Raw genomic sequence first — 25,061 nt, 5'->3', positions numbered from 1 at the left:
AACCTAGCAGGAGCCCAACAGCAGAAAAAGGTCTGGTATGACAAGATTGCTCAAGCCCGAGAGTATTCTGTAGGACAGCAGGATATGATGCTCATTTCTGTCAGACATAATAAGCTGCAGGTAACTTGGAAAGGACACTTCAAAGTGGTAAGGAAGGCCAGTGATGTTAATTACATGGTAAACCTGTAGGCAGGAGGCAGGGGCACAAATTGTACCATGTTAAAATGATGAAGCTTCACCATGTTAGGAAAGCCCTGGTGCTGAGTATTTAAATTGGATGGCAGGAGGAATCTGAGGGAAATCTGGTGACTCATCTTTTCAGTGAGGCTCGGACTGACACCTCAGTGGAAGGGGTACCAATGTCCCAGTGACTATGCCCTACTCAGGTTTGAGAAATCTGAGCAGTGTTGCATGAGTCTGGGGACATGTTCAATGGGAAATCCAGGTGCACCCACCTGCTGCAGCACCATGTGGATACAGGACCCCAAATGCCTATCAAGCAGGTCCCTTACAGGGTGCCTGCATGTGTCAGACAAACTATGAGGGAGGAGATACAGGAAATGTTGGAACTGGTACCAAATAAAGATGGCAACATTAGGTTCTATGTGGACTACAGAAAACTAAACAGTCACACAGAGTCAGATGCTTACCCCATGCTTAGGACAGATAAAGCCTTACAGCAGCTGGGGTGGAGCTAAGTATCTGACCACTACTGATCTGACCAATAGCTACTGGATGGTGCCCTTGACTCCTACCACTAGAGAGAGGTCAGCCTTTGTAACTCCGTTCGGATTATACAAGTTCATGAAGATACTCTTTGTGATGAAAAATGTCCCAGCAACCTTCCACAGACTGGTGGATAATATCTTAGCATGAGCAGGAGATTTTGCCATTGCTTACCTGGATGATATTGCTATCTACAGCCATTCCTGGAAAGAGCTCCTTCAGCATGTCAGAGAGGTCCTCGGCAGACTACAAAGGGCAGGGTTGACCATTAAGCCCAGTAAGTGTCAGATGGGTATGGCAGAGGTCTTCTACCTGGGTCATAGAGTGGGGAGTGGTAAGATCAGGCCAGAACCTACCAAAGTGGAAGCTATTCATGTGTGGCCTGCCCCTGCTACCAAAAAGCAGATGAGGGCATTCTTGGGGACAGCAGGGTACTATAGAAAATTTGTTCCCAATTATAGTACAATTGCTGCTCCCCTCAAAGACCTGATGAGGAAAAACAGGCCAGATAAGGGAGTGTGGACACCAGCCTGCAAACAGGCATTCCAAAAGTTTTAAGGGGCTTTGGGAGGAATACCCTGTATTAGCCAGTATCAGATTACAGCAAATAATTTGTTGTGCAGGTGGATGCTTCAAACCATGGGGGGGGGGTTGTACTCAGCCAGGTTTCCTTAGATGGAGAAGACCACCCAGTTGTATATCTCAGCAGTAGGCTTCAACCCTGGGAGGAATGTTATGCAGCTGTAGAAAAAAATGTCTAGCTATAGTATGGGTACTGCAAAAACTTCATCCAGCAAAATGGCATCTTATTAAGGTGGAGCCTAGGTGTATTGTACTAGAGTCAGATGACAAGATGTGATGTCATTCTATAACCAGGACTGAAATTATTTTCTTTAGATATTAGTGAGAAATATTCTGGAACTCTCAAAGCAGCACTTTGTTTTTTGGACCCTGACAGGAAAGCTCTCTCACAGATATATCACACAACCACACACCTCATCGTCCCTTGCTGTACTAAGCAAATCAGCACTCATCATCTTGCCTTTCTGTAGTAAGTAATATAACTAGGGAACAGTAATTCTTTAGTTATTCAGGAAAATATAGTGAGATTAGTTAGATATTGTTTTTCTGCATCTGTGTGACTCTATCCAACTGTGTTATGTTTTATATCTCATGTGATTAAAACTCTGGTGTTTATTGTAATGATTCAGTATTCTCATGTTTTCTGTTTTATCATTTATTATTAAATATTTCTTTACCTTTCATTGTGGCTGGTCTTTAAGAGATTACTGTTAACATCTTAAGAGTACTTATGCTCATTTTAATGACACTGTGGCCACTCCAGAAAGCCTTGATGCATTGGTCAAACTCCACCATTTGTATTAGTATTAATTTTACTCAGTATAATTGGGTATCCTTGTAAGACACTTAGAGTAGCTGACTGGTGGCATAATTACCTTATGCTCTAGGGAAATGGGGCACAGCTGGTAAATATGTGCCAGTCTTTCCCAGGTGTGTGTGTGTGTGTGTGTGTGTGTGTGTGTGTGTGTGTGTGTGTGTGTGTGTGTGTGTGTGTGTATGTAAGAAAAATCAAATACCCAAGTGTGTGTGCCAGCTACTTGGAACAGGGACACAGAGCTCCAAAGTGGTCAGTGTGGAGTCTTGTTTGGAGACTGGAGAGAGAGAGACAGAGTCCAGCTCCACGTCTGGAGTATGCTCCCTGTGTGCTCTTAAGGGAAATTGTGCTTGTTGCAGAGAACCTCATCTGAAAATATTGTGTGAAAACATTTTTGCTAATAGTGGCCATTCTTCACTGGTGTCAGTGGTGAGAATTGAGGCTCCTTGACTCAAATTGGTGGCAACTGGGTAGGATATTTAACTTCACTAACCCGTGGGCAGTTGTCACTGAAGGTGTGTCTACTGTCAGCAACAACAAGGTAAATATACAAAGGTTCATCTCCACAACAGTTTTATTTATTTTTGTTAGTTTAGTTTAGTAAGGGAAAGCAGGCAAATATGTCAGCAGAGGATTATAGAAAGCTGCCAAAGAACCAGCTGGCCAAGGTGTGTGAAGCCAAAGGACTGGTGCATGCCAACCAGACAAGAGGAAATGGTTTCAAACTTAATCACAGCTGCATCATGGACCAGCAACCAGGAAGACATCTTTTGATGGGGATGTGCAGCCCTCAGAAACACTACAGTTCACCTTTTCCTCAGAGGACTTAAAAATCCATCTGGAGTTAAAAAGGTCTTGAACTGGAGGCCAAACATTTGGAATTAGAATCAATGGAGAATCTGTGGCATTTGGAGGCAAAAGAAAAGGAGAAACAGATGGAATTCAAATCAGCGGACAGACTGCGGCATTTGAAGGTCAAAGAGACTGAGAGACTGTGGCATTTGGAGGCCAAAGAAAAGGAGAAACAGCACCAACATGAAAGGGAGATGCTGACTCTTCATCTGGGTCTTGGAAGTAAAGGGGAAGGGAATAACTGAACCCTATAAGCAATAAAGGTCAGTAAATTTCTTCCACCATTTACAGAGGGTAATAATTTTGATAAATTTATTCATATATTTGAAAGAGAATGTAAACAGTATAATGCTGACTAAGGGCTCTGGGTACAGTTCCTGACCCCCTTTACTCCAGGGTAAAGCTGTAACTGCTGTTTCTAAATTGTCTGATACTGATTGTCTCAACTTTGATAAAGTTAAACAATGTTTGTTGAAATGTTTTAAGTTAACACCTGAATCTTACAGAAAAAAGTTTCATGAGCATAGAACTGAAGCAAGGCAGATGAAAGTGTAGTGATTATATTGCTGAATTAAGCACTTGGTTTCATAGGTGGGTGAGTGGGTGTCAGGTCAACACTTTTGAAAGGCTGGCAGACCTTTTGGTGAGGGAAAAAGCCTTAACAGTTTGCCTGAGGATATGAGAATCTGGTTGGCAGACCAGGAGTGTAACTCTGCAGATAAGTTGGAGAGAAAAGGGGATCTCTACTTACAAGCAGGGCACCACTGCACAAGAAGGGGATAACCAGTGCTGCACATGGATATAAGGGAACCCATGGTAGGCAGCCTAAACCACCCCATAAGAGTCCACAGTAACAGGGGAAGCCACTAGTTCAGGTACACAGCCAGAATCAAGGGTTAGATGTTTTAAATGTAACCAGAGGGGCCATGTAACATGCAAATGTCCACTGAAGCAAGGTGGAGAACAAAATGTGAGAGAGCCAGCAAGTGGGAATAACAGCATGTCAGGGGTAAGTTGTCTGGAGACAACAGGGGTACCCAAATATCACTGGAATTTCTATCCTATCTTAGTGGATGGATGACAGGCCACTGTTAAGAGAAACAGCCTCTGAAATAACCACTGTGAAGCCTGCAGTGGTTAAAGAGGAGTAGTACTTGCTTGGATAGTCCACTAGCTTTAGGAGGGACCTCATTGCAAATACCTTTGGCCAGGGTTCACCTTGACTGGGAGGGTGGAAAAGAAAGCAAGCAGGTAGGTGTGTTTGAGGATATCCCTGCAGATGTCTTGATATGGTATGATTTTGATACTGCTGTACCATGTGTGCATGCAGTGACATGCAGTCAGGCTTGGAACCAGGCAGGTGGGTCTGATAGCTTGGGAAGAAACATACAGACCCCACACCTAAAGCTGGGGCTGGTGATGTGGCTATTTCAGGGAAGTAGCTACCCTGTAGCAGAGAGCCTGCAAGTGAGCCACTGTGGCTAGTAGGTTCTGATGTTACCGTGGACAGAATGACTGCAAGGACACAGGTGAGTGGTAGTACCCAGGCTGATAGCCAGGGACCATTGTCAGAAGATATAAGACTTCCTTGGTAAAGGGATCTGGAAAGGATCACAAAAGCAGAGTTGAGTCAGGCTCAGCTTTTAGACCCTACCTTATGAGGCTTGAGGGAGGTAGTTAAGGAGTCACCTGATTCTCAAGGAAAAGGGGAGTCTGTATACTGGAAGAAAGGGTTACTGTATAGAGAGTGGACCTCTGAGGGAGGACTAGAGGATGAGGTAATACAGCAGTTGCTAAGTGTCCAGAGGCTAGCTTCTAGAACTTCTAGTCATAGCCCATGATATTCCTTTTGCAGATCATATTGGCATAAAGTATACCAAAAGACATATTATGCAGAACCTTTATTGGCCTGGGATTGCAATGAATGTAATAGTGTACTGCAGGACCTGTGAGCAGTGCCAAAAGATAGGAAAGGCAAGAGACAAGATAAAAGCTCCTTTGATGCTTTTGCCTGTGATTGATGAGTCATTTTAGAGGGTAGAGATGAATATTGTGGGGCTTCTGACTACCCCAAGTTCCACAGGGAAGAAGTATATCCTTGTGGTAGTAGATTATGCTACTAGATACCATCAGATGTTGGCTCTGTCCTCCTTTGTGGCACGGAAGGTGGTAAATGCTTTGTTAGAGATTTTTCATCAGGGTAGCTTCACCAGAGTAATACAGTCTGACAGAGGTGCCAGTTTCATATCAGACCTGCTCGCTTCTCTGTGGAAGTGCTGTGGAGTGAAGCACATAAAGCCCACTCCCTACTACCTCCAGACTAATGGTCTTGTGGAGAGGTTAAACTCTACACTAAAGACCATGCTATGGGCATTTGCAAACCAATTTAAGAGAGAGTGGGACAAATATTTGCCCCATCTGCTGTTTGCATACAGACAGCTACCCCAGGAATCCACAGGTTTTTCACCATTTGAGTTGCTGTATGGGCATAGGATGAGGAGGCCTTTAGATTTGATTTGTGATGAATGGGCGGGTAAATGTGAATCCCACAAGGATTCTGTTGTGGCATATGTCCTAAACCTCAGAATAAGGCTGAGGGAGCTCATGGCCTTGGCCCAGGAGAACCTGGCAGGAGCTCAACAGCAGAAAAAAAGTCTATAAGTATAACAGGATTGCTCAAGCCTGAGAGTATGCTGTAGGACAGCAGGTTATGGTCCTCATCTCTGTCAAACATAATAAGCTGCAGGCAGCTTAGGAGGGACCCTTGAAAGTGGTAAGGAAGGTCAATGATGTTAATTACATGGCAAACCTGTAGGCAGGAGGCAGGGGCATAAACTGTACCATGTTAAAATGATGAAGCTTCACTATGTTAGGAAAGCCATGGTGCTGAGTATTTGCATTGGATGGCAGGAGGAATCTGAGGGAGATATGGTGACTGATCTGCTCAGTGAGGCTAGGACTGATACCTCAGTGGAAGGGGTACCAATGTTCCAGTGACTATCCCCTACTCAGGTTCAAGAAATCTGAGCAGTATTGCAGGAGTTGGGGACATGTTCACTGGAAAACCCAGGTGCACCCACCTGCTGCACCACCATGTGGATGTAGGACCCCAAAGGCCTATCAAGCAGTCACCTTACAGAGTGCCTGCATGAGTCAGACAAACTATGAGGGAGGAGATACAGGAAATGCTGGAATTGGTACCAAAGAAAGACGGCAGTACTAGATTCTGTGTGGACTACAGAAAGCAAAACAGTCATGCAGAGTCAGATGCTTACCCCATGCCTAGGGCAGATGAAACCTTACAGCAGCAGGGTGGAGCTAAGTATCTGACCACTACTGATCTAACCAAGGGCTACTGGAAGGTGCCCTTGACTCCCACCACTAGAGAGAGGTCAGCCTTTGTCACTCTGTTCGGATTATACAAGGTCACAAAGATGCCCCTTGGGATTAAAATTCCCCAGCAACCATCCACAGGCTGGTATATCATATTTTAGCATGAGCAGGAAATTATGCCATTGCTTACCTGGATGATATTGCTGTCTACAATCATTCCTGGCAAGAGCTCCCTCAGCATGCCAGAGACATCCTCGGCAGACTACAAAGGGCAGGGTTGACAATTAAGCCCAGTAAGTGTCAGTTGGGTATGGCAGAGGTCTTCTACCTGGGTCAGAGTGGTGAGTGGCAAGATCAGGCCAGAACCTGCCAAAGTGGAAGCTATTCAGGTATGGCCTGCCTCTGTTACCAAAAAGCAGATGAGGGTATTCTTGGGGACAGAGGGGTACTACAAAAAGTTCTTTACAATTATAGTACAATTGCTGCTCCCCTCACAGACCTGATGAGGAAAAACAGGCCAGATAAGGGAGTGTGGATCCCAGCCTGCAAGCAGCCATTCCAAAAGCTTAAAGGGGCTTTGGGAGGACCCCCTGTGTTAGCCAATTCAGATTACAGCAAATAATTTGTTGTGCAGGTGAATGCTTTCAGCCATGGGATGGGGGCTGTACTCAGCCAGGATTCTTCAGAGGGAGAAGAGCACCCAGTTGTATATCTCATCAGGAGACTCCAGCACTGGGGGGAATGTTATGCAGCTGTAGAAAAAAATGTCTAGCTATAGTATGGGCACTGCAGAAACTTCATCCCTATCAGTATGGAAGGAAATTCACTGTGGTTACATACCACAATCTCTTAACATGGCTACATCATGCCAGTCAGCAAAATGGCATCTTATTAAGGTGGAGCCTAAAGTTGCAGGCATATGACATGACAGTGCAGCACCATAGTGGGGTCAGAAATGCCAATGCAGATGGGCACTCCAAACTGTGTTTCGGTTAATGTGTCCACAGACAAACCCATTTCTCTCAAGCAATGTTTTTACAGGGTAACTTGAAAAACTAGCTCAAAAGACAGAAAGCCAAATAGGGCAACTAAAATCCACACTGAAGTTGCAGAATGCTTATTCAAGCCAAAAAATCAATCCAGGAGTAGTCCAAGTGCAAACCAGAGCAGCTAAAATCCTCACTGAAGTAGCAAAATGCTTATTCAAGCCAAAAAATCGATCCAGAAATAGTCCAAGTGCAAAGCATGGCTATATTAAATCCACATAAAACAGATAAGCAATTTCATCCCAGAACACTAGAATTTCATCAGATACAATAAAATTGTAAAGTCCCCCTTATAAATACATGTTGAAGGCATCATAATCATGAAATGAAATTAGACAGACCCCCTTAAAGATATAACATTAAAATGCAGTAAAACAGCTGTATGAAATAAATATGCTATTGTAGAATATGAACGGCCAAAGCATGAAAGAAAATTCTGTCATGGGCCCTTTCGCTAGCAGTATTTTGTTCAATCCCCGACTGCTGCAGCTGTTGTCAATTCAGATCCGAGTAAATGGCACCAATTGTTGTGTTAGCTTTTTACCTTAAATGAAGACAAGACAAATCTTCCTCTCCTTCAGTGGTATTTATTTCACACGTGTGGGAGCCTCATGGAAAGTACCAGGGAGACTCTCCGAACAAAGGAATGCATAAGCTTATATACTGGTAATAGTGCCAACAGTACAAAAATATAAACTGGACCAATTAGATTAATGCAAAAGACAATTAACCAATCAGTGGTTTACCCATAGGCTTAAAGCAGTTCACATTACTACATCTCCAGGCAGAAAAAGAAAATTGGATACACTTCCATATAAGGCACATTTCCTGCTTTCAAGCAGGCTCTTGTTTTTCAGTATTTTTCCACTATTTACAGTTTACATAAGAGTTCGCAGTACAGAGTCCATCTTAATGCATGCAGATTGTGACGTACTCAATTTCCTTAAATGCATGCTTTGGTCATTCATATTCTATATTTTTGTACTGTTGGCAGTATTACCAGTATATAAGTTTATGCATTCCTTTGTTCTGGGAGTCTCCCTGGTACTTTCCATGAGGCTCCCACATGTGTGTAATAAATACCACTGAAAGAGAGGAAGATTTGTCTTGTCTTCATTTAAGGTAAAAAGCTAACACAACACTATATAAAATAGTTCACTATTAAAATGAAATATAAATATGTAAAAATGTATAAATTACAGTATTAAAAAGTGTTTATCAAAGAAATAATAATTTTTAAAATATATAATATCATGTAATTTATCTGTCTAATGATTTATTTTAAAAGGGAGCTGATTGAAATATTTTCATTTAATCCTGGCCAGCTACCTGTACCAAACTGTAACTGCCAGTAAAGCTCTCTCTTTTCTAAGAGTATGGACCAGGCACCACCTCTAATGTCTGCCCCTATACTGTCTATTACAAAAAAAATTAAACATATGTTCATTGTCCAATATGTATTTGCTCAAAGCATTGGTTAACATTTTTGTTTTGATCTCATAGAGGTGCTCAGAAATGTGTTTTTTTTTTTTAGTTTTCTGTCAGTTTTATAAAAACAGCAACATTGGTTACAAACAGCACAATAAATCACTCTTTCAGAGTTGCAGTTACATCTATGATGAATTTTAAAATTAATATTGTTGATGTTAAAAGTGTCCCCTTCCTTAATGTATGTACAAAAGTGGCACATGCCACATTTATTCATATATCCAAGTTTGTGCTTAAGTCCACTTTGTTTTGTTTCAGATACATTGGAACCATATCAATGAAGGGTCGAATAGCTTTTTCTTGTCTTAGGATGGACCAATTCTTATTAAGTATTTGCTTTATTGCAATGCTGTTGGAAGAAAAGACAGTTATTAAGGAAGTCCTGTAGTCACTAATACCTGAAGTAGTGGCTTGAATGATAGTGTCATTATTGGTGTTAGGGCTCCAGTGTCCTAAATCATCTCCTAGCAAAGGTTCATAGAAAGCTCTTTCTCTTTTATTAACAACTTCAAGTAAAATCTCCATGATAAAACTAATAGGATATCCTCTTTTCAGAAACATATACTTGAGTGTATCACATTCAGACAAAAAAATCTTCCATAATAGACACCATCTGTGCAGCATGCACAAATTGACCCTTTACTATAGCCTTCTTCTGTTTCAGTGGGTGAGAACTTGAATAGTGAAGTAAAGAATTAGAATACATATCTTTTCTGAAGATTTTTTATATAAATTTCTTATTCTGATAGTCCTTAACAAGGAAAATGTCAAGGAAGGAAATTTCATCTAAATGATGTGTATAAGTAAACTTTAAAAATTCTGTGGTATAATTAATATAAGCAATAAATTCATTAGTTAATAACTCAGGTCTATCCCATAAAAGAAAGATATCATCCAGATATTGAGTATAGTGTTTGATGTAACTATAGAAACTCGAGGGAAAAAGGAATTTCTTCTCCCACTGTGTCACAGCTATACTGGCATACAGACCACCTAATGCCGACCCCATAGCTACCCCTTCTTGTTGTAGAAAGATTTTGTTGTTAAAAAGAATGAAATTGTTTTTAAGCACAATTTCCATGAGGTGAGTGCAGAGTAATACATCAAAATGATCAACTTTCTTTGCATAAAGGAACTCACTGAACCAGTCAAGACCAATACTGTGAGGAATAACTGAATAAAGGTCTTTTATGTCAACAGTCAGAAAGACAAAAGTGTCTTTGAAAGGTATCTTACAGGTTCATAGGTTCATAGGTAGGTACTAGGCTATCTGCCCAAAGGCATTTATAAGCCTAGCTGGAATGTTTTGGCTTTCACCGCCCCCTTAGATTAGTTCTCTGTGCCTCTGTCCAGCAGAGCCATTGAAGTGATTCCTGGGGCAAACTTTCTGTTTCCCATCCACTCGTCAAGATTTCTCTTGAAGAGGGTTAGCGAAGAGCTCTGCCTAATGTAGATTGAAATCTTGTTCCAGAGCATGGGAAGTCTCTGGGACAGGAATCTCTCCCTCCAGCACATCCTATATATTGTTGTGGTGAGGTTTATATCCCTGGAGCATGTGGCTCGAGGGGATATGGTTTTCTTTAGGTGGAGCATGTCCATCAATTCTGGGTTGGACATGGCCTTGTATGTCAGGCAGAGATCACCTCTGAGTAGGTGGTATGCAACTGAGTACAGCTGGAGTTTCTTCAGTCGAGCTGCATAGGGCAAATGCTTGAGGCCAGTGATCCTCTTGGTGAGGAACTTCTGTGGTCTTTCCAGTTGCTGCAAGTGTCTTGTAAGGTACATCACAAATGGGGCATTGTACTCTATGATGGGTCTGATGAGTAATGCATAGAGGGGCCCAATGACCTCTTTCGATCTGGATGCAAACCCTTTTGTGATTAAGTGGGCCACATAGAAGGATTTTCTAACCACTTTGGCAATGTGATTATCAAAGGAGAGGTTACTATCTACTTGGGTCCCCAGATCCCTTATTATGTCTTCTGTATTTAGGGGGCTAACACCTATGTGGTAGTTTGTGGGTACTTTGTTTTTTCCAAAGGGGATGACTATGCACATTTTGGCATTTAGCTTGATGCCACGGTTTTGACACCAGGTATCTGTCTCAGTGAGACCCTTTTGGAGGATGTCTGTGTCAGCCAGAGAGTCAATTATAGCCCCTAGTTTGCAGTCATCTGCTAACTTAGTTAGCCATTGACCTCCTGTGCTTGCCTGTAACTCTGAGAAGTATATGCTGAACAGGAGGGGTCCTAGGACTGAGCCCTGGGGAATGCCACTTGTAACTGGTTTAGAGTCAGACCTAGCTCCTACAACTCTTACCATTTGGGTTCTGTCCGTGAGCCAGTTGGAAACCCATCTCATGATGTAGGGGTTTATGTTCAGGCTGGTGAGCTTGTCTATAATACCTGAGTGGGGAATGGTGTCAAAGGCCTTTGCAAGGTCTAGGTAGGCTGTGTGGACCACCTTTCCCTCGTCTATAGCCTTGGTAACTGTCTCAAAGAAATCCACCAGGTTTAGGAGGCATGATCTGCCCTTAACAAAGCCGAACTGGGTAGGGTCCAGTATTTGGAGGTTTCCAATGTCTCTGTTAATGAGATCCATGATGATGCACTCCATAGCTTTGCAGACCAAGATAGTCAGGCTTATAGGGTGATAGTTTCTGGGGTCTGTTGTGGCTCCACCTTTGTGGAGCAGAATAACCATTGCTGTGCGCCACTCTGTGGGCATGTAGTCTGTGGAGAGGCTGAGTTTAAACAGTGTGTTTAGGTGAGGGGTTAGTTCATCTTTGGGTTCATGTAGGATGCAGCCTGGGACACCGCCCGGTCCCATTGATGCTGTGTTTTTGGCTTTGGAGAGGGCTGTTTTAACCTGAGTGCCTATGATTTCAGGGGCACTACATTCTTCTGGTATAGTTATGGGCCCTTTTGGGGGTGAGAGGGGGGGTGAAGTTTGCACTGAACCTGTCTGCCAGGATGTTGGCTATATCAGTTGGTTCAGTGTATTTTGTGCCATTCTGCACTAACTCCGAGCAGACTTAGGCAAACTTCAAAGGACAAAACCACCACCGTAACAGGTACAAGCATGCAAAATCTGAAGGTAATGCTACTCAATGCTAGAAGTCTAAACCTCAAAATGCACTCTCTCGAGGCACTCCTAAAAATGGAGAACATCGATATCTGTGCAGTAACTGAGACCTGGTTCAAGGCTCCAGAGAGCACCCCTGCAATACCAGGCTACAACTCTTACCACACTTTTCGGCCACCAAACCAGGACCGAAACATTAAAGGTGGAGGAGTGTCAATATTCACCAAGGATATTCACACCACCAGGCTAGTTGGCCAACACAATGTGTCTGAAATTCTCCAAGTGCAACTAACACTAGGTAAGACTGCAATCCAAATTGTAGCTTGCTACAGATCCCCCACCATATCCCAAGATTCTCACTACACCTTTTTAAACATACTGGAAAATATTAAGATAGAACCAAACACCCTAATACTGGGTGATTTTAACTACCCTGCCATTAACTGGGAAAACTACTCATGTCCCAACACCTTTGCGCAATGGTTCTTGGAATTCATAAATTCCAACGCCCTGGATCAACTAATCCATAGTCCCACCAGGGGCTCCAATATCCTAGACTTGGTCATTACCAACATGGCAAATCAATGCTCCATACCTATGGTCACCTCCTCATTAGTCAGGTCTGACCATAAGCTAATCACCCTTAACATCCACATACCCACCCCACCCCCAGTACAGAAACCACCAAAAAAATCTCCTCCAACGCCAACTTGATGCTACTCAAGTCAGAAGTGACAAACTTCATGACACCCATGCAGACGGGAACTGAAAGTTCAACTGCTGAATCCTACACTAAGGCACTGTATGAGCACATCCACTCATGCATGAATCGTGCCATCCCAAATAGAACCAAAATGCTCTCATCCAAAAAAGGAAGCCAATCTGGTGGTCCCCTGCCATAAACAAACTTTACAACAAAAGGAAGAAACTTTTGCAGAAAAGAGGAAAATCCCAGGATGCAAAAACTCCCTTACTAGCCTCAGTAAGAAACTGAGATGCCTCATAAAATCCTCCAAAGCTAGTTATGAAAATAAAATTGCCAAAGATTCCAAAGACAACCACAAAGCATTCTATAACTATGTCAAGAATCTAAATGGCAATGCTCAGATCTGCTCTGAGCTAAAACAGAATGGCAGTAAATATACTGATCCAAAGGATATTGCCAATATCCTGGCAGATCGATTCAGTGCCAACTTCACCCCTCTCACCCCTAAATGGCCCATCTCAATACCGGAAGATTGCCAAATTCCAGTAATAACGCCACACAGGTACAACACGCACTCTCTAAAGCCAAGAATACAGCATCCATGGGACCAGATGACATCCCAGGCTGTGTACTACATGAACTACAATATGAACTGGCACCTCACCTAAGTGTCATGTTTAATCATAGCCTCACCTCAGGTTTCATGCCCACTGAGTGGCGCAGAGCTACAGTTATCCCAATCCACAAGGGGGATCCACCTTGGATCCCGGAAACTACCATCCCATCAGTCTGACAAGCCTTATCTGCAAGGCCATGGAGCGTATTATCATGGAACTTATAAACAAAGACATTGGCAACCTTCAAACACTGGACCCCACCCAGTTTGGGTTTGTGAAGGGCCGATCTTGTCTCCTGAACCTGATTGACTTCTTTGAATCAGTCTCCAGAGCCATGGACAAGGGTAAGGTGGTCCACACAGCATATCTAGACCTTGCCAAGGCCTTTGACACCATCCCCCACTCTGGAATCATAGATAAACTTACTAAGTTGGGTATTAATCCCTATGTCACCCAATGGGTTGCTAAATGGCTTACTGATAGAACCCACACTGTAAAAGTAGCCGACTCCAAATCCAGCTCCAGACAAGTGACAAGTGGAGTACCTCAGGGTTCAGTCCTTGGGCCGCTCTTGTTTGGCATCTACTTCTCTGAAGTACAGGTCAACACTAAGGGACTCTGGCTAACAAAGTTTGCAGATGACTGCAAACTGGGAGCCATTATTGAATCCCCAAATGATGTGGATACTCTACAAAGGGCCTTACAGAAACAGATGCTTGGTGCCAGAGCCATGGGCTCAAGCTCAATGCCAAGAAATGTATTGTTATCCCCTTTGGGAAAAAACATGTATCCATGAATTACCATATAGGTGGCAGCACACTAAACACAGAAAGTGTGATAAGAGACTTAGGAACACAGGTGGACAGTGGTCTCACCTTCGATAACCACATCACCACAACAGTCAGGAAATCCTTCTATGTGGCACACCTCATCACGAAGGGCTTTTCATCCAGAAAAAAGGAGGTCATTGTCCCACTGTACTCATCCCTCATTAGACCCATTATAGAATACAATGCCCCATTTGGTATGTACCTCTCAAGACATCTGCAACAACTGGAAAGGCCTCAGAAATACCTCACTAAAAGAATCACAGGCCTAAAGCAGATGCCCTACGCTGACCGCCTTAAAAAACTCCAGCTATACTCTGTTGCATATCGTCTACTCAGAGGCGATCTCTGCTTAACATACAAGGCCATGTCAAACCCAGAGCTGTTGGACATGCTACACTTAAAGAAATCCCAATCCCTCAGAGCTACACGCTCCAGGGATCTAAACCTTGTCATCACAATAAACAAAACATGCTGGAGGGATAGGTTCCTGACCCAGAGACTCCCCAGACTCTGGAATAGATTGCCCATACATGTCAAGCAGAGTGCCTCGTTGGACCTCTTCAAGAGGAACCTTGACGTTTGGATGGGAGAAAGGAAATTCACCCCAGGGATCACGTCAGTCGCCCTGCTAGACAGGGGTCCAGGAAAGTAAATAATGTGGGAAGAAATAGCCAGGGAATTGTTATGGCTAGGCTTTAATAGGCCCTAGGGCTGATAGCCTAGTACCAACCTATGAACCTATGAACCTATGAACTGAGAATTGCCACTTAGATTCTTGACATAACTAAAGAATGCCTTGTTGTTATCTTTGGAGCCATGGCAATTTTTCTTTCGAAGCTAGCCTTGGATGATTTTATGAGGGAACGTAGTTTCTTGCTGATACTGATCAGGGATGTTTTCCCTTGCTGGGATTTTACTCTTTTCTGTACTAGTTTTCTCCTTCTATTGTTTAGCTTGTTTACGGCAGGGGTCCACCAGACTGGTTTCCTTTTCTTGGAGGAGTGAGTCTTGGTTTTGTGTGGGATAGCATGATCCATGCATTCTTGTAGGTGCCCGTAGAGTGCATTAGTAAAGGATTTTGTAGCTTGGACAGTGTTATCCTTCAGCATGGGGCTTTGAAACTTCCCACCTCGGTCTTAAGTAACGTGAAGTTTGCTTTTGAAAAGTTTTTCACTGTGGTTTCTTTGACCAGGGGTGGTGGTGAAATGTGGATATCCAGAGTGATTAGTTTATGGTCAGATCTAACCAGCGAGGGGTTGACCTTCGGTGTGGAACACCAGTCACCCATTTTGGTGATGACCAGGTCCAATATGTTGTCACCTCTGGTGGGGGTGTTGACCAGTTGATCCAGAGCATTTGAGTTTATAAATTCTAGGAAATGTTGGGCAAGGGAGTTCGTACTTGAGTAGTTCTCCCAGTTAATGTTTGGGTAATTGAAATCACCCAATATCAGGGTGTTTGGTAGGACCTTTATGTTTCCCAGTGTTTCTGGTCCTGGGACATGGTGGGTGATCTGTAGCAAGATATAATTTGAATAGCAGTTTTGCCCATTGTTAGTTGTATGTGGATGATTTCTGAAGCATCATGCTGTGCCACTAACCTGGAGGTGTGGGTATCCTTGATGAATATGGATACTCCCCCACCTTTTGTATTTTGGTCTGGGTTTTGGGGCCGAAATCTATGGTATGAGTTGTAGCCTGGTAGTCCTGGGGTGCTGTCTGGAGCCTTAAACCAGGTTTCTGTTACTGCACATATATCGATTTTTTCCATACTGAGGAGTGCCTCGAGTGCATGCATTTTGAGGTTTAGACTTCTGGCATTGAGTAACATTACCCTCAGTTTTTTGTTACTTGTGCTATTTATGGAGGTAGGTTTGTCTTCTGAGCCTTGCCTAGAAAAGGCACTATGGGGTTGGCAAGAGCCTTGGCCAGTATTCAAAAGCCTAAGGGTGACAGGTGCAAGCTGACTCTAGCAAAGCAGCATGGCTTGTCGAGCATGTCATCCCAGCTTGACAGACACTGGATCCCCTTTGAATGACACCAGAAGCTTAGTGAATTGTTGAAATTGATATTTTTTTTCTCTATACCGTGGTGTCATTCTTGGTGAGGGCAGGATACTATTCAGGTTCAGGGTCATATCGGCCTGGGCTACGTGATCAGAGAGCTACTCCATGTCTCTTTTCATGTAGTCCAGAGAGGTACAGCTCAGGTCATTCACACCAACATGGACAATGACAGAGCCATTGCTTACCTGGATAATATTGCTATCTATAGCCATTTCTAGCAAGAGCATCTTCAGCATGTCAGGGAGGTCCTGGGCAGACTACAAACAGCAGGGTTGACCATTAAGCCCAGTAAGTGTCAGGTGGTTTTGGCAAAGGTCTTCTACCTCAGACACAGAGTGGGGAGTGGCATGATCAGGCCAGAACCTGCCAAAGTGGAAGCTATTCAGGCATGGCCTGCCCCTGTTACCAAAAATCAGATGAGGGCATTATTGGAGACAGCAAGGTACTATAGAAAGTTTGTTCCAATTATAGTACAATTGCTGCTCCCCTCACAGACCTGATGAGAAAAACAGGCCAGATAAGGGAGTGTGGATCCCAGCCTTTGAGCAGGCATTCCAAAATCTTAAAGGGGCTTTGGGAGGGCCCCCTATGTTAGCCAGTTCAGATTACAGCAAATAATTTGTTGTGCAGGTGGATGCTTCAAACCATGGGGTGGAGGCTGTATTCAGCCAGGTTTCCTCAGAGGGAGAAAAGCACCCAGTTGTATTTCTCAGCCGTAGACTCCCACCCAGGGAGGAATGTTATGCAGCTCTAGAAAAAGAATGTCTAGCTATAGTATGGGCCCTGCAGAAATGTCAGCTGTATCAGTATGGAAGGAAATTCACTGTGATTATGGGCCACAATCCCTTAACATGGCTACATCATGCCAGCCAGCAGAATGGCAACTTATTAAGGTGGGGCCTAACGTTGCAGGCATATGACATGATATTGCAGCACAGTAGTGGAGTCAGTAATGCCAATGCAGATGGGCACTCAGAACAGGGTATAGGTTAATGTGTCCCCAGACAAGCCCATTTCTCTCAAGCAATGTTTTTCCAGAGTCACTTGAAAAAATGCTTGAGTCTTCAAAATGGGAGAGATGTAATGGTACGAGGTAGTGCCATCTGTGCAAGGGAGAGTAGGGCAGTGCATGTGCAACATATGCCAACATGACTAGCTGGAGTTTTATAAATAATTTTATGTCATGTGACTATTACACTAATTTGTAGAGATTATTGTGTTAAAAATGTATTTGTAAAGTATTTGTGTTAAAAGTGCATCAGCATTGGACCCTGATGGACAGAAAAGATGTACATGTATGTCAGATATTATTATTATAACTTGTTTAATGTACATGTTTTGACAGAGAATTCTGGAAGGGAAGAGGTTAGTTCCAGTCCAGCTAGTTTTGAAAAATAGATTGAAAGTTAAATGGGTTGCTTTAGGTAATAAAGATTTTATCTTACCAGTCTGGTTGCAGCCAGAGACAAAAATATCCAGGAAAACTAGGACTAGGAATCTTACTACATTGTACTTAGTGTTGAACTAATTGCTATTCTGGAAGGGTGGGAGTTTTTGAAATTGTTTTATAGCTTTCAGATGCTGCAATAGATCTTAGAAAATCTCTGGGTGTTTACTGTACCAGAATCAGGTGACCAGATATAATGCCATTCTATAACCAGCACTGAAATGATTTTCTTAGATATTAGTGAGAAATATTCCGCAACTCTCACAGCAGCACTTTGTTTTTCAGAACCTGACAGGAAAGCTCTCTCACAGATATCTCACACAACCACACACCTCATCTTGCCTTGCTGTAGTAAGCAACTCAGCACTCATCTTGCCTTGCTGTATTAAGTAACTTAACTAGGGAACAGTAATTCTTTAGTCAGTCAAGAAATATACTGAGATTTGTTAAGTATTGTTTTTCTGCATCTGTGTGAATCTATCCAACTGTGTTATTTTTAAATATCTCCTCTGATTTAAATTCTGGTGTTTATTGTAGCTAAATATTCAGTATTTTCATGTTTTCTCTTTCTATACCTTTCATTGTGGCTGTTCATTTAGAGAATATTTTTGTGAGGATATCATATATTGTTATCTGTGCTAGCAAGACTGGCTGAAGTTTTATAAATACTTGTAAATAACTGAAAATTACCCTGTGTTATATATACCAGCATGACTAGCTATAATTTGTAAATTAAGGTTCAAGGTTCAGGCTCAAGATTCCATCCTGGGACCCGTGCTGTTCTCTCTGTTTATAAACATTCTCCATTCTTCTGCCACACATGCTTCTGTCATACAATAGGCAGAAAACAACACTTATATGTACTGCTTCCTCTTTACAAAAACTACACACACTAACTCAACAATGCTTTCTTTCTGTTGAGGCATGGCTTACCAAATCTCAACTTATTCTAAATCCAAACAAAACTAAATGGATGCTTTTTCTGCTTACAAGACCTGTATATCCAACCCCCTCACTCCATATCTCATCCAGCAACAATACCACCATCTCTCCTGTAACTCACACCAAACTTCTAGGTGTACAGATTGACCATAACATGATTTTCATGTCTCCCAAACCATAAAGAAATTATACAAAAAACTGGGCATTCTATATAGAAATAAACAGGGGTCACAAAAGTAAAGTAAAGTTGAGACAGGAACAGCTTTCAGACCCTACCTTATGAGGCTTGAGGGAGGTAGCTAAGGAGGCACCTGATGCTCAAGAAAGAGGGCAATCTGTATGCTGGAATAGACAGTAGACCCTTCAGGAAGGGCTAGAGGGTGAGGTAATGTGGCAGTTGGTAGAGCCCAGAGCCTACTGTCTGGCACCTCCAAACATAGACCATGAAATTCCTTTTCTTGATAACAATATACTCTACAGAGAGTGGACCCCTGAGGGAGGGCTATAGGGTGAGGTAATACGGTAGTTGGTATAGCCCAGAACCTACCTCTGGCATATCTAGCCATAGCCCATGATATTTCTTTTGCAAATTACAAAGGGGTTACTGTATAGAGAGTGGACCCCTGAGGGAGGGATAGAGGGTTAGGTAGTATGGCAGTTGGTAGTAAACAGACTCTAGCATCAGGCATCTCTAGGCATATCCATCACAGTTTTTGGAGGCCATAGGAGCATAAAGTATACCAAGAGACACATTATGCAGAATTTCTATTGGTGAGGGATTGCAAAAGATGTAGCAGGGTACTGCAAGACCTGTGAGCAATGCTAAAAGATAGGCAGGAGACAGGAAAATAAGTTGTACTGTGTTAGCACAATGAAGTCTTATCATGATAGGGAGGCCCTGGTTCTAAGTATTTGCAGGTGGATGACAGGAGGAGTCTGATGGGGATCTGGTGGCTGACCTCACTGAGGCTTGGACTGAAATTTCTGTGGGAGAGGAAGCTATTTCAGCAGCTATACCCTATTCAGGTTAAAGAAATATGAGCAGTGTTACAGGAATTTGGGGGCATGTTCACCAGGAAACCTGGGTGTACTCACCTAGTGCAGCACCATGTGGATATGGGACCCCAAAGGACTATAAAACAAGGTTGTTAGGGGGGGGCCTGACTGAGTCAAACAGCCTTTGAAGGATGAGATAAATGAGATGGTAGAGCTGTGGGTAATCCAGGAAGTCCAGTAGCCTTTGGACTTCCCCACTAGTATTGGTATCAAAGAAAGATGGTAGTGTAAGATTCTGCATAGACTACAGAAAGTTAAACAGTTATACAGAGTCAGATGTGTACCCCATGCCTAGAACATATGAAGCTTTAGAACAACTGGGTGGGACTAAGGCTAAGTATCTGACCACTATTGATCTGACCAAGGGATACTGGCAGGTGCCCTTTACTCCATTGCTAAAGAGACATCAGATTTTGTAACACCTTTTGGATTATATGAGTTTACAAGGATGCCCTTTGGGATGAAGAATGCCCCAGCAACCTTCCAGAAGTTAGTATATCATATCTTAGTAGGAGCAGGAGATTATGCTCTCACTTATTTGGATGATATTGCCATTTACAGTCATTCTTGGAAAGAGCACCTTCAATGTGTCAGGGAGATCTTAGGTAGATTAAAAAGGACAGGGTTGACCATTAAGCCTGGTAAGTGTCAGGTGGGTATGGCAGACGTCTCTTACCTACAACATAGTGTAGGGAGTGGTAAGATTAGGCTAGAACCTGCCAAAGTGGAAACTATTCAGGCATGGCCTGTCCCTGTTACCAAAAAGCAGGTGAGAGCTTTCCTAGAGACAATGGGGTACTATAGGAAATTTGTGTCCAACTATACTACAATAGCTGCACCCCTTACTGATCTAACAAGGAAAAACAAGCCAGATAGGGTAGTGTGGACCACATATAGTAAGCAGGCATTCCAGAAGCTTAAAGAGGCTTTGGGAGGACCCCCTGCATTATCCAGTCCAGAGTTCAGCAATTTCAGTGCAGAAGGATTCTCAAGACAGGGTACTGGTTGATGCATTTTCAGAAAGCCTCATTTGTCTCTAGCAATGATTTTCCAGGGTCACTTGAAAATCTAGCTTGAGTCTTCGAAGGAGGAAGAAATTTGAGGATATCAGATATTGTTATCTGTGCTAGCATGACTTGCTGAAGTTTTGTAAATACTTGTAAATAATTATAAATTACCCTGTGTTACACATGCCATCATGACTAGTTATTATTTGTAAATAAGTTTATGTTTTGATTATTAATTTGAGTTATGTAAGATGTTTGAATCAAACAGTGTTCTTGTGGCTGACCAAATGTACGTTTTTTAAAAAGAATTTTAAATGTAGGTTATGCCAGTCAGCTGACCTAGATGTAATGTCATTGTGTGCCAGAGCTGAAAGGAATGGAATCTCCACAACAGCTGTTTTGTTTACTTTTTAAAATCTGATATGAGAGAGTAGAATTCTCATAACAGCTTTCTGTGACTTTTTAAAAGAATCTGCTATAAAGGCAGGTTCTGAGTCAGTTAAATTTCAATAGTTGTTGTAGATCAGTAATTATCACTGAGTTTGTTTTCCAGAGCTGTTCAGCAATAATAGTAGGAGTTCTTATTCCAGTTGCTGATGACCAGACAACAACCTGAAGAGTGGACATAAATTCTTATTTTGCCTGGCAGAAGTAAGGGTATGCTGAGTTAATTAGATTAGACAGGGAAAATTAATCTTTAGAAGTTCATCAGTTCATAGGTAGGTACTAGGCTATCTGCCCGAAGGCATTTATAAGCCTAGCCAGAATGTGTTGGCTTTCACCACCCGCTTAGACTATTTGTTCCTCTGTCCAGCAGAGCCACTGAAGTGATCCCCGGAGTAAACTTTCTGTTTCCCATCCACTTGTCAAGGTTTCTTTTGAAGAGTGTTAGTGAGGAGCTCTGCCTAATGTAGATTGGAATCTTGTTCCAAAGCATGGGAAGTCTCTGGGACAGGAATCTATCCCTCCAGCACTTCCTATTTATTGTTGTGGTGAGGTTTAGATCCCTAGACCATGTGGCTCGAGGACATAAGGTTTTCTTTAGGTGGAGCATGTCCATCAATTCTGGGTTGGACATGGCCTTGTATGTCAGGCAGAGATCACCTCTGAATAGGCGGTATGCAACTGAGTACAGCTGGAGTTTCTTCAGTCAAGCTGCATAGGGCATCTGTTTGAGGCCAGTGATCCTCTTGGTGAGGTACTTCTGTGGTCTTTCCAGCTGTTGCAGGTGTCTTGTAAGGTACACCCCAAATGGGGCATTGTATGCTATGATGTGTTTGATGAGTAGAGGGACACAATTACCTCTTTTGATCTGGATGCAAACCTGTTTGTGATTAGGTGGGCCATGTAGAAGGATTTTCTAGCCACTTTAGCAATGTGATTATCAAAAGTGAGATTACTATCTACTTGGGTCCCTAGATCCCTTATTACATCTTCCATATTTAGGGGACTACCACCTATGTGGTAGTTTGTGGGTACTTTGTTTTTTTTAGAGGGGATGACTATGCACTTTTTGGCATATAGGGAACTATAGTTAGATAGAGTTTTTCTACAATCAGTGTGAAACCTATCCTACAGTGTTATTTTCATAATTCCTGTGTGTGAAACTCTGTGGTTTATTAGAATCAGTCATTCAGTGTATACATGTTTTAAATCATTTTATTTATTATTAAATATTTTAACTTTTATTGTGGCTGGTTATTTAGAAACTACTTTTAGTAACCTGACAGTGTTTGTGCTTATTGTGATAACACCAGGGCCACTCTGAAAAGCCTTACTGCTTGGATTACATGCTACCATTTATATCAGTAGTTAGTTTACCAATATAATTTAACACATCTTTTAAAGGGTATTGTGGTATTTCACTGGTGGTAGCCATTACTTTATAATTTGGGAAAGAGGACATAGCAGGTAAATCTATGCCAGTCTTTCCTAAGAGTGTTTGTATGTGTGAATATCAAATACTTAGGCATGAGTATGTCAAATACCTGGAACTGGGACACAGTGCTCTGCAGTGGTTAGTGTGAAGACTCATTTGGAGACCTGGAGTGAAGCATATAGTCCAGTCCCAGGTTTGGAGCCTGTTCCTGGCATACTCGTAGGGGAAATTGTGTATTTCTATCCCTGGTTTCACTGACACTCCCTTACAAGAGACAGTGGTGAGGACTGAGGTTCCTTAGTTACTGTCCCAGGTTTAAGTGTGGTTGTCACAAGTTTTAACATCTTAAGAGTACTTATGCTTATTTTAGTGACACTGTGGCCCTCCTGAAAGCCTTGCTGCATTGGCCAAACTCTACAATTTGTATTAGTATTAATTTTACTCAGTATAATTGGCTACCCTTGTAAGAGCCTTAAAAACAGCTGACTGATGGAAGCATAATTACCTTATAGTCTGGGCAGAGGGGGCAGAGCTGGTAAATCTGTGCCAGCCTTTCCCATGTCTGTGTGTGTGTGTGTGTGTGTGTGTGTGTGTGTGTGTGTGTGTGTGTGTGTGTGTGTGTGTGTGTGTGTCTCAGATACCTGGAACAGGGAAATAGTGCTCCAAAGCGGTCAGTGTTCTTATTTGGGGCCTGAAGAGAGACAGAGAGTCCAGACTCAGGTCTGGAGTGTGCTCTCTCTGTGCTCTTAAGAGAAATGGTGCTTGGTGCAGAGAGCTGCATCTGAAAATACTGTGTGAATCCATTTTTGCTGCTAGAGGCTGTCCCTCACCAGTTTCAGTAGTGAGGATTGAGGCTCCTTGATTACTGGCCTGGAGTAGGGCAGCTACAGTGCCAATAATATTAGTATCATATTGTATTGAATCAAGATGCACCAAGAAAACTAAACTGTTAAGACAGATCAAGACAGTCTGCAGACATATGAAAAAATATATACTTATGAAGCCAATACAATACAAAGATCAAGTCTGAGTGTTTTAAAGGAGTAGGACCAATGGACAAAATAGAAAGCAGCAAAAAGACCACCACAAGCCATAACTTCCCCCTTCAGTGCAACAACATCCTTGTTAACCCTTTAGATTTGTCAGCAAGTGAAGAAGGAAGCATCACAACTCTTCACATCCCCATGACTCAGCATGGCATATGGTGTATCATTAGACTTGCAACCAGACATATAAAGATGATTCTAGAAGGTAATCAAACCACAGATAACATCAAGCACCTAAGGAACCACAAGCCTTCTTCCTCCCCTATATAATTTGACCTATCCTCACTCATTACTTCCAAAAAATATCATCATCATTAAACTAAACATCCTCAGCACCAGTAACAACTGACATAAACAAGATGGACCCATCCATTCCCAATACCCCAGAATACAACTGTAAAATGGAAAGGCAGATCTCCAAAACATGATCATAGGATCATAGAAGATTACTAGGCTAATGGCTTTGGGGCCCTTACAAGCCTAGCCAAGTGTTTATCCCCAGAAAAGAAACCACAATCAGCACCTGTCATCCCTGTCAGTGATGGACACAGGTGGAACCCCTGAGACAAATTTGTGATTACTCATCCACTCATCAAGGTTGTGCTTGAAGAGGGTCAGTGATGTACTTTGCTTGACGTGTATGGGGAGTCTATTCCAGAGATGGGGCAGCTTCTGGGAGACAAACCTGTCTCTTCAGGAGGTTTTGTTAATGTCACATATTAGATTTAAGCCTTTCGATTGGTACTACACAAAGAGTTAGACTTATGGATATGGAGCATCTCTAGTAGAGCAGGGTCTGAGATTGCCTTGTATGTGAGACACAGGTCACCTCTGAGCAATCTGCATGATACAGAGTAGAGTGACAGTGATTTGAGCCTGTCTACATAGGACAGGTGTTGGAGGTCATGGATTCTCTTTGTGAGGTGATATTTATGAAAAATATGAGCAAAGCATTAACCTCACCACTATGGCATGCATCAAAACAATAAATGAGTCCATCTGGACAGAGCAGCACCAATCCCCACCCAGCAAAAAAAAAAAAAAAATCTCCAAATCAGTCAGATAAGCATATTCCAGACAAGTACACATGGAATGGTAATCTGAACCTAGTTACAATGCAGATTACCACTAAATTTTTATTTTTGAACTATTTAATAAATAAATACATTTGTTTAAAACAACAAGGATATTCTGTTTGCCTCATAGGAGAAAGAGAGTCTATAGTCATTTAGAAGAAAACTCAATTATGGCAACAGAATAAAAGGGCAATAATAGAAAGTCATATGGAACAAAGGATCATTTGCTGTCAAATAAAGCTACAGTGGAGAATTGTAAACTGGAGAAGAATTTAAGTATGCCATGGATTGACTACAAAAAAGCATTTGATAGTATCCCACATTCATAGATAAAAGAGCGCTTAAAAATTTGTAAGATACACCCTACACTGATCAACTACATTACAGTGACCATAAAACAGTGGCAGACCAATTTGCTATTAAGCCATGATAAAGGACAAATTATTATTCCAGGGATAAAAATTC

The sequence above is a fragment of the Protopterus annectens genome, chromosome 7.part0 (genome assembly GCF_019279795.1).
Source record: "Protopterus annectens isolate FY-2018-M chromosome 7.part0, PAN1.0, whole genome shotgun sequence".
NCBI lineage: Eukaryota > Metazoa > Chordata > Ceratodontiformes > Protopteridae > Protopterus > Protopterus annectens.
Note: the sequence above shows the minus strand (reverse complement) of the source record.